Source organism: Aulostomus chinensis, chromosome 6 (genome assembly GCF_037954235.1).
Source record: "Aulostomus chinensis isolate RoL2024-O1b breed Wild chromosome 6, RoL_Achi_v1.0, whole genome shotgun sequence".
Lineage (NCBI taxonomy): Eukaryota > Metazoa > Chordata > Actinopteri > Syngnathiformes > Aulostomidae > Aulostomus > Aulostomus chinensis.
In genome coordinates this window covers 21,103,073-21,114,053 of record NC_141325.1, presented here as the reverse complement: position 1 = coordinate 21,114,053, position 10,981 = coordinate 21,103,073, and positions in this window count along the sequence as shown.

Below are 10,981 nucleotides of genomic sequence, written 5' to 3'. Positions count from 1 at the left end.
GTGTAGTGAACATCTACACTTGGGAAGTTATCCATTCTGTTTTGGAGTTTCAAAAGTGAGTTGTGGATTGAGATCGCATGACATCTAACTGCATTAATATTATTACTATTATTATTATTATTATTATTATAAACATGTTTTATCATGCTTTTAATTGGCTGCACTAATTCATAACAGTTGGGTCATTTGTATTATGAAATACAATAAAAACCTATATCATTTCATGTATTTCAAACACACAATGTTTCCAATTATTCAAAGCAAATCCATTTTTTTTTAAGGGGGCGAAATGTAAACTTGTTATAAAAAAATCATTTTTGTGAGCAGATTGACAATCTGTGTCAGTGTGTAATGTGTTTGTCTAAAACTTATTTGAAAATCTTTAAAGATTAATTCTAAACTCTTCATCACAAGTCTTCAAAAAAATCCACAAATCAAATCAATCTGCCAATATATCAAATTTATGTTGTGAATAACTTCTGAAGATTTTTTAATGTGAATATTTTGCCAACATTGACAAGTTTGTATTTGTAGCCTATAGAGTAACAATGTTTACAGTTATAAGCATTGTGTCAGCCCAGTCCTCCATAAAAGTAATGATTTAGCTTACAGTAGACAAATATGAGCCTGCTGATCTTAGAGGGTGCTGTGCTTAGCAGGAGTAGTTTTAGGTATTGGCGTAATTTAATTAATACTTTTATTAATATTAAGGATTATCATCGATAGTCCTTAATATTAATACAAGTATTAGTAATATATATATATATATATATATATATATATATATATATATATATATATATATATATATATATATATATATATTCTCTGACATATAAACTCATTTTCAGCCAAGATGTCACCTCTACCCTTCTTGCTCCAAGTCCTTGTCCTTGCAGTATCGACTAAAATCATAGCTTAAAGTCAATCCCTGAATAGTATTTTTTTCTCCCCTCTATTATGGTCATTTGCTTGTTCTATCAGCTTTAGATGATGTGAAAGTGTGGTCATAAATGCTAAATGTATCAGCTTCCATGGAGTGCTTTTACTGTCAATATCAAATATAAACCCTTGGGCCAGACTGATTTGAAACTCTTGTTTCAATCTTTACATGAACAAGTCTATGTGAAGGTGACTGCTGCTCATGATCGAAGAATGAAAAGTCTGTCCTGTGTGGTCCAATGCAGTCCTTGGCAGTGCCATGACGGTGCCTTGATGGTGTTCTGCGTCCTGTTTCTCGGACAATTTTGATGACCTGTTTTCCTTGGGGCAGTGGGAAACAGCTGGGTCAACCTTGATGGAGATCCTGATCTCTGCGAGGTGGAGGGAGGATGTCGTCTCTGCTTTTTGCGGATAATGTGGTCTACTTAGCTCCATCAAGCCACAACCTCCAGTTCTTGCTGGGGCAGTTCACAGCCAAATGTGAAGCGGCAGGTATGAGAATCAGCAGCTGCAAGTCTGAGGCTATGGTCCTCAGCCAGAAAAGAGTGGCCTGCCCACTCCAGGGCGGGCCACCCTTGGGGGAGGTCCTGCCTCAGGTGGAGGAGTTTAAGTATCTCAGGATCTTGTTCGTGAGTGAGGGTAGGATGGAGCAGGAGATTGACAGGCAGATTGGGGCGGCATCCACTGTGATGCGGGTGCTAAACCAGTCCATTGTGGTAAAGGGGGAGCTTAGCAAAAAGGCGAAGCTCTTGATTTACGTGTCAGTCTACGTTCAAACCCTCACCTATGGTCATGAGCTTTGGGTAATGGCCGAAAGAACAAGATAGCGAATACAAACAGCCAGGATGAGTTTCCTCTGCAGGGTGGCTGGGCTCTCCCTTAGAGATAGGGTGAGAAGCTCGGTCATTCGGGAGGGACTCGGAGTAGAGCCGCTGCTCCTCCATGTCGAGAGGAGTCAGTTGAGTTGGTTCAGGCATCCTTTCTCAGCTGTTATCATTTACAAGTTTCCCACATTTTGTATTATCAACTGTTTTCTTGTCTGTAACAAAATCAACTGCACGTCTGTCAGTCCTGGGTGAGGGATCCCTCCTCTGTTGCTCACCCTGAGGTTTCTCAGATTTTTCCCTGTTAAAAGGGTTTTCTATGGAGATTTTCCTCAGTCCATGTGAGGGTCTAAGGGCAGAGGATGTTGTTATGATGCCATGTAAAGCCCTTTGAGACAAACTGTTTGTGAAAACGGGCTATACATATAAAATTGCCTTGCCTTGCCTTGGTGAGGATGCCTCCTCGATTCCTCCCTTGGGAGGTTTTCCAGGCATGTCCAACCGGCAGGAGACCTCGAGGCCGACCCAGAACACGCTGGAGGGATAACATCTCTCGGCTGGCCTGGGAACACCTATTGATTCCCCCAGAAGAGCTGGTGGAAGTGGCTGGGAAGAGGACAGTCTGGGCTTCCTTGCTGAGGCTGCTGCCCCCGCGACCCAGACCAACCAGATAAGTGGAAGACGATGACAATTCTTCATGCCACCTGGTGCCCAGACCTCACCCCCCTCCTCCTCCCCACATGCATTACCCACCTTTCGAGTTGGATCTTGTCGCTCTCCTGCAAATGGGTTGTTGGTACTGCTTGTCAGTGGATGAGGATATCCTTACATAGGTGAATCATGTTGAGGTTTGCCACGCTCAAATGTCATGGTTAACATTGATCTTCGACCCTTCAAGCAGAATATATTTTAGTGTTTATATTACAATCATTCATCTCTTTCCCTGCTTGGTTCACACAAGCTTACCAGTATCACTCAACATTGATGTTGTTGCTGTGAAAAGTTAGCAATGAGGATTCCTTCTCTCAGTAAATGGCTGTAATGGGAGCCTGGCTGGACTGAAATAATGAAGTCAAATGAATTGAAATTTAGTCTGAATGTCAGGCCTATGTTGTTCAGCTCTCGGTAGCACTTCTATGGGTCTATTGGGGTCTTGAATGGCTCACATTTTTGAAAAACCTTCTCACTTTTCATGGAAACTGTACCACAAACTGATCAACGCAAAATTTTCTCAGTGAAAAATGTCATAGACAAATGCGTCAGTGTTGTTTGTTTATTGGTTGTATACAGGGGTGAAAGTGAGTCGGAACAAGCCGGAACACAGTTCCGGTAAAATATTCATGGCCGGAACGGAGTTCCATTAAAAAAAGGAGGAGAAGGGAGCTGTCAAAATCCCATATTAAATAAAGAAAATGACGTCTGAAGGCGGTTTCACACTTAACACAGATGCGGCGCACTGCGCGGGGTGGGGCGCAAGCACGTGCAGCGCTACCGAGTTGCTGGGCTTGGTTTGCGCTCATGTGACGTCACAGCGCGCTTACATACACAATGAATGGACTTCCCCCGCGCAGCCTGCACCTTGCGCATTCAGTGTGAAACCGCCTTGACATGGAGTTGTGCCCATGAGCACATCTCCGCATGCAAGGCATTTCTGGTTGGCTGACAGACGGACACGTGGGTCACATTACCAGCATTGTTAGTTTTGATTGGTTAAAACCACACGTGTTCTGCTTTCACAGAACGAAAAAAAGAGAAACAAAACAAAACTGAGGGAAAAATCAAATTAGTGGCGGGGTGCCAAAGGGCGTGCGTACAGTTCTGGCAAGACTTTTAAACCACTTTCACCCCCGATTGTATATCAGGCTAAACATTTTCAGTCAGTCTTTTCAGTTGATATCACCGTGGTGTGTGAAGACCCATGGGCAATAAGACCCTGGAGTAGTATTGCCATCTTTCTGGTACAACCTACAGGATGGAAGTAAAGGAAAAATAAAATGCACTGCAAAAAGGTGATGTCCACATACAGATCTGAAATACCAGACAGACTGCAAAAGGATCAGTGCTGTCAGTGACAATATGGACAAGGCAATCTGTTCTTTTTTTTATACAGTATGTACTCTCACCTATGGTGAACCGTCTGACCTGAAGCAAAATCCAGGGACCACAATGTCACAGCAGCACATGTAGAGAGGATACAGCCATACTGGGTTTACTCATCCTTGTGCCTTTCTGCAGAAACTCAAGTTTACAGTTCTGTCTGATCTAATTGCTCCTGATGGCCCTGTGATGGACTGGCAACCCATACAGGATGTACCTCCCCCTTTTGCCCAAGGTCAACTGGAATAGGCTCCAGCACCCCCACAACCCTTAACAGATAGGGGGTATAGAAAATGGATGGAAAGGAAAAGTTACTGTTTTTTGTTGTTGTTTAAAAAAAAAAAAAAAGCTGAATTGAGTAACAGGAGTGGTGAAAAATAGCCTTTTAATGGCAGAAACATTTCACAGGTCCCGGCCCCATGTGGGTCATCTGCCTTTGAATAGATATTAAAAACCACAAACAGATTAAGCAACTGTGTGCATTGTGTTGTCTGCATACACATAGTGACAATGCTTAATATTCATAAAAGATAACTTGGCAACAAATTTTGATCAAGTTTCACTTAATACAGGTAGGCCTGATTTATAGTTGTGCATTAAATCTGCGTAGCCTGAGCCTGACATGCAGTTGCCAACAGCTGTGACCCATCCACCTCCTGACATCACATTTGCTTTCTATGTATTTCCACACCATCTCCTTCAATGAGATAAGCTTTTATCTGTTATATTTATTTCAGTTAATGTAATTGTTGTTCAGCTTCATTTGCTCAAACTCCAGAACTGTTTAATACTTTTGAGGCACTACAGTTGACAGTAGTGTGAGTACATTGTAGGAATCAACTATAAATCAAGCTTTACAGATTACTTTTCAGATTTACTGAGACAGCAATGTTTTCTTTTCTATTTTATTTTTTACATTTTAGCTCTGCTGATTTTTATTGTATAAATAGACAGACTAATAGCTTATGTGTCATCAAGTGTTGTGCGATATAAACAGCAATTCTTTGTTTTCAGTGATGAATGTAAGACAAGAAAATTATGAAGCAACACAACTGTTTTCATCACAACTGTTTTATTAAAATTTGTTTTAAATTAATCATATCATATTATGCCATGTTGTCAGATCACATGTACACCCCTGATCAAAATCTTAAGACCAGTTAAAAAATTGCAAGAATTTACATTTTGCATTGTTGGATCTTAAGAAGGGTCTAAGTAGAGCTTCAAAATGGAAAAAGAAGAAATGGGAACCAGAGACCAAAAGTTTTGAGCAGGCAATTTATTGACAACAACAATTTAACTGAAATAGGCAGTTCATCAGCTGATCAAAAGTTTAAGACCATAGCTCAAAGAAACCTGAAAATCTCCTAAAATAGAAATTAAAGTGTCAAAAACTGACTCAGTAATGAGTAGCTCCACCGTTATTGTTGATCACTTCAAAAATTATTTTTGGAATGCTTGATGTAAGTGTTTCCAAAAGACCAGTGGGAATGTTGCTCCAAGTGGTGAAGATGGCTTCATGAAGGACATCCACTGTCTGGAACTGATGTTCATTTTTGTAAACTTCCCTTGCCATCCATCCTCAAATGTTCTCAATTGGATTTAGATAAGGGGAACATGCAGGATGGTCCAAAAGAAGGATGTTATTCTCCTGGAAATAATCCTCGGTCAGACGGGCATTGTGAATTGTAGCATTGTCCTGCTGAAAAACCCAGTCATTATCACACAGACGAGGGCCCTCAGACATAAGGGATGCCTGCTACAACATCTCCACATAGCCAGCTGCTGTTTGACGCCCCTGCACAACCTGGAGCTCCATTGTTCCATTGAAGGAAAAAGCACCCCAGATCATGATGGTGCCCCCTCCACTGTGCTGCGTAGACAACATCTCAGGTGGCATCTCTTTGTCATGCCAGTAACACTGGAAGCCATCAGGACCATCAAGGTTAAATTTTTTTCTCGTCAGAGAATAAAAATTTCTTCCATGTTTGAATGTCCCATGTTTGGTGCCCCCTTGCAAAGTCCAAATGGGCAATTTTGTGGCGTTGAAGGAGACGTGGCCTTTGAAGACGTTCTTGTTTTTGGAGCCCTCCTTTGCAGATGCCGTCTGATGGTTATTGGGTTGCAGTCAGCACCAGTGATGGCCTTAATTTGGGACAAGGATTGTCCCATGTCTTGACGGACAGACATTCGGATCCTCCAACTCAGCGCCAGTGAGATTTTTTTTGGGTGAACCACTTGATTTTTTTGTTCCATAACTCTCAGGATCTTTTAAGAAATGCAAAATGACTGTCTTACTGCGTTCAACCTCAGCAGTGATGGCGCGTTGTGAGAGGCCTTGTTTATGCAGCTCAACAATCCTACCATGTTCAAAGGCAGTGAGCTTTTTTGCCTTTGCCATCAAAAGATCTTTACGGTGTGATTACTTAACAGGAAATGATGTGGAATCCAAATTTTTGTGCAGATTTTGGCATTTAAATGCTGTGGTCTTAAACTATCTAAACTATATATTTGCTAATTCTATTAGAACTTTTTATTATACTTCAATTATTTGGTTTGAGGTGTTTGACAGTAACCAACCTCATCATAGATACAGGTGTTACAAAGTTTGTATGGAAACTGAACATAACCTGATGGCGATCTGAATATATTTGAGTATTGAAATCAGTGTGCATGTGTCATCACACAGTAGAACTAAAACTGATCATGTGTGCGCTTCCAATTCCCTTTCATTACCTCAGATGCTGCTGCAGAAAAGCATCCTCTCATCCTCTCCCTACATGAAGAAGGGCATTCAAAAGATACCTCCAAGGGAAATGTTTCAAATCCACTCAAACATACCCTGATACATTAGATGATAAGCATGTAGCAACAATTTGTGTTCCCTCATCTCAGTACAAGATACATAGAATCTATGGTACAGCAGTGTCTCTTAGGCATGGTGTGCTATTGCCCCCTCTTGGCTTGAAGTGGGATTGTGACACTTGCTACAAAGGTGAACAATGTGGTGGTGAATATACAGTGTGAGCACAAATTGCAGCTTGCCTGTATGCATGTGACACTTGTTTTCACTAATTACTCTGTTTATTACTTTTTCTCACTTCAGCTCACCTGAAAGGTTTATCAGCAGCAGGGCATGTCAACAAAAGCACAACCCAATCACAAATCAACAACTCCATTAAATGAATAACTAACAAAGCTGGACATTATAATAAAGGGCAGGTATGCTATTTGCAGGGGTCCAATTGTGTGTGCGTGTGTGCGTGCGTGCATGTGTCCTCTTAATTGATCAGAAGCTCATTAACTTCAAACTGAATTTTGGATGTCTGTTTACCGCCTCTGCTGAAAGCTTATTTGTTTTGTAACTGCATATTTAAATAATGATATTCATAACAAGTATGGATTTGTTGTTTATAGACCATAGTCTATTTATGGGTTTTAGCTAGCTTTTCAGTTATTTGAAAGCTGTGGTTGATAACCATTATATTTTCTAGGTCTTTGCGAGTATTGTTGTATAGATTTTATTGTTACAATTATATAATTATTTTACTTACCTTTTGCCTACTTAATCTGAAAATATGTATACATATTTTTGGATCAAAATATGTACTTCATTATCATACCTAGAATATACATCTAATTTTATTGACAACACTAAATTGAGCTTTCTGTGAGTCTCCAAATTATGATGATGTTGAACAGCTGCCTATAGAAACATGACTCCCCAGCTCGTTTTTTTTTAACCAAAATTTTCAAGGGACACCAAAAGAATATATGACACAATTATTGATTATTTATTTGGCAATAGATATTGTGATATTAACTGAACATGCTGCTGAAGTATAACTGGCTGTCTTTGCTTGGTAGTATTGTTGTATAACTTTTGATTGGTACTATTATATATTTATTGTTACCGTCTTCTTCATTTTACTTCACTTTTGCGGACTTTGATCTGAAAATATGTATACATTCATACATATATAGTGTGTAATGATGATTGTTACATAGTTTCAGATCAAAATATGTTTGCATTCATTATTATGCATAGAGTATACATATCATTTTATTGTAAACACCAATTTGAGATTTCTGTGAGTTTCACAATTAGGATGATGTCCTTTGAAACCTATTCAATCAAAACTTGCAGATGGGGTTGGTGTGTGTGTGTGTGTGTGTGTGTGTGTGTGTGTGTGTGTGTGTGTGTGTGTGTGTGTCTGTCTGTCTGTCTGTCTGTCTGTCTGTCTTTGCGTGTGTGGAAGGGGGGTTAACAGTTGAACAACTGCTTAAAGAAACAGGACTCCCCAGCTTCTTTTTTCAACCAAAATTTCCAAGCTACACAAAGAACATATGATGCAATTATTGATTATTTATCTGGGAATAAACACGGTGACCTGCTGGAAGTATAACTGGCTGTATCTATGGCTGAGAGATGATTGGAAGAGAGGATCTCAAAAATGAGAGCAAGTATTTTTGCAGTGCACAATTGAGTTCTATAAGCCACTGCTTCCACATTTAAACCCAATGTATCCCTTTAAAACACAACTGGAGTGATCTTACAGCACTTTTTATATAAGTCAATGCAACTGTTTTTTTTTGTTTTTTTTTTTTTACAGATACTCAGCATTCTGGATGGGTGTTACAATCAGTAATCCAGCCTCTACAGGCTCTAGAGGACAGCAACTAGAAGGGGAGAGAAAAGAGGGCACACATCATATAACTATAAATGACCCCTAATTCAAGTCAGGGCTCTTTCTTGAATAGTTTGATTCACTGAGCATCACTCTTGTCTGTATTGATTTATTAATCACTGCACCATTGAACTAACAGACACTGACCTTTTCATAGTCCCCGAGCACCCCCCATCCTTCCCTAAATGGCCAGAATCGATCATTTAATGGAACATCCCGGCCACACAGATTACTTGTCAGCATTTTGTCATGCATGCCCCTATGTTCAGAAAGGTCAATACATTGACCTTCCCTAAGAAGAATGTAAACAAAAACAGACAGGAATGAGTGCCATTATTAACCCCCATCATCATGTTTACAAGCTATTCAGACTGTAGGCTAATGAGGACAGATTGCCTGGGAGGCCCTCTGCTCTATTAATGTGCTGCTGAGGATTTGTGATTATGACACACTTGGTCTTAAATTTGGCCTGATCCTTCTTGATCATATTAATTCAAACAACATGGTGTCCCTGTCAGATCTGCGCTCTGATTAACAATTGATGTGATAGTAACATCTCATATGTACCTGTCTCCAGTTATTACATGATCTACATGTCTGTTGTTGCTTTACATATATCATTCAATTTTATCAGGGGCCTGTATCTTTAAATGTATTTTTTTGATGGCTAAATTTTTACAGGTCATATCTGTCTAGTTTATTTGTAGCTCTACTATTAGATGGTAATAAGTGATAAAGTTAGGTTATCAATACTTTTACACATTTTTTAACACACTTCAAAAGTTATCGTGAACGCTCCCTCTTGGCTTGAAGTGGGATTGTGACACTTGCTGCAAAGGTGAAAAATGTGGTGAATAAACAGCATGAGCACAAATTGCAGCTTGCCTGTATACATGTGACACTTGTTTCACTAATTACTGGCAGTTACTCATAGCTCCATGTCTGTGTCCACTACTGCAAAAAATTGCTTAATGTCTTCACAGTCGACTGCAGGCTCCTTGTCCAAGTGTCCCAGAGTCTGAGGCAGACAACTGAAGCACCATTTCAGCCTCTTCCTCTGCCGAACATCACTTACTGGCCATTTTTCTCTTGCTCTCTTGCGTTCACCCGTATAGACTACTACAGCGCTGCTTTACGCAGCCAAGCTAACTTTATGCAAGGCAAGTATATAAGCGCCTTGTTGTTGCCTGCCAAACTTGATACCATCATAAAAAGGTACCGTTTTTTCATCTGCTTATTGGCTAAAAGAATATCTTCTTCTCATGGGGAGAAAAATCTCACAGGCAGGCGTAAGAGTTAATCAAATGATGCATGATCCGTTCTGTAAACTGGGGCCTGGTTGGGGTTTCAGCGCGAAAGCTCAACAACCAAGGCACTGATCGGCTTGTGTGTGATATATTGGCGTTCAGCAGGACCTCACCATGACCGAACAAGTCATGTCGCGTGTCGCATACATATATAATAATATATATAGGTGTCAGTGTTAACCCGTTATTATCTAGTTAACCCAATGTCCCTTTATCACCGATAATTTTTTTAGCGTGATTAACGCGCCTGGTCCTGTTGGAACCTTTGACCATGCCGTAGTTCGCGGAAAACCAGAAGTGAACGCACCACTCGTCACACACGTGAGATCCAGCTGGTTGCAGCTTTTAAACAAACAAACAAAAAAATGAGAGCAGATGAGTGTTAAGGTAGGACTAACATGGAACGTCAGTTTTAAATGGAAAGTTCAACTTCAAAGTCCTGCCAGATGGCAGTCTCGAGGGAAAAGGTGATATGCATACACTGTAAAGTTGAATTTAGTCTCCATGAGCAGTCTTAAGTATCACTTGTTTACGAAGCACACAGCTGATGCAGAGAGCCCTCGCTCACTTCTGGGGCGCTGGATTGTTTGGCTCGACAGAGACCATCGGAGGCGTCAGCCAATGGTTGTCTGTCTATATGTGTTGGCCCTGCGATGGACTGACGACACATCCAGGATGAACCCTGCCTCTCACCCGTAGCCGCTGGGATAGGCTCCACCCCCAACCCTGCGACCCTTAACAAGATAAGGGGGAGAAAATGGATGGATGGGTGGATCTTTTGTTTTGTTTGTACTTCTGGACAGTACATTGCTCCAACATGAATAAACATGCTGCATTTGCAGAAAGCAACTATTTGCCTACTCCCATGTTGATATGGTGAATTAAAAAAATGAAAAATATCAGTTTAAGGTAGATTTAGAGCAGATAAAAAATATGTGATTAATCATGAGTTAACTATGGACAACCATGCGATTAATCCGATTATTTTAGATAGACAGATAGATAGATAGATAGATAGATAGATAGATAGATAGATAGATAGATAGATAGATAGATAGATATAGGCAAGATGTCACCTCTACCTTTCTTGCACCAAGTCCTTGTCCTTGCAGTATAGACTAAA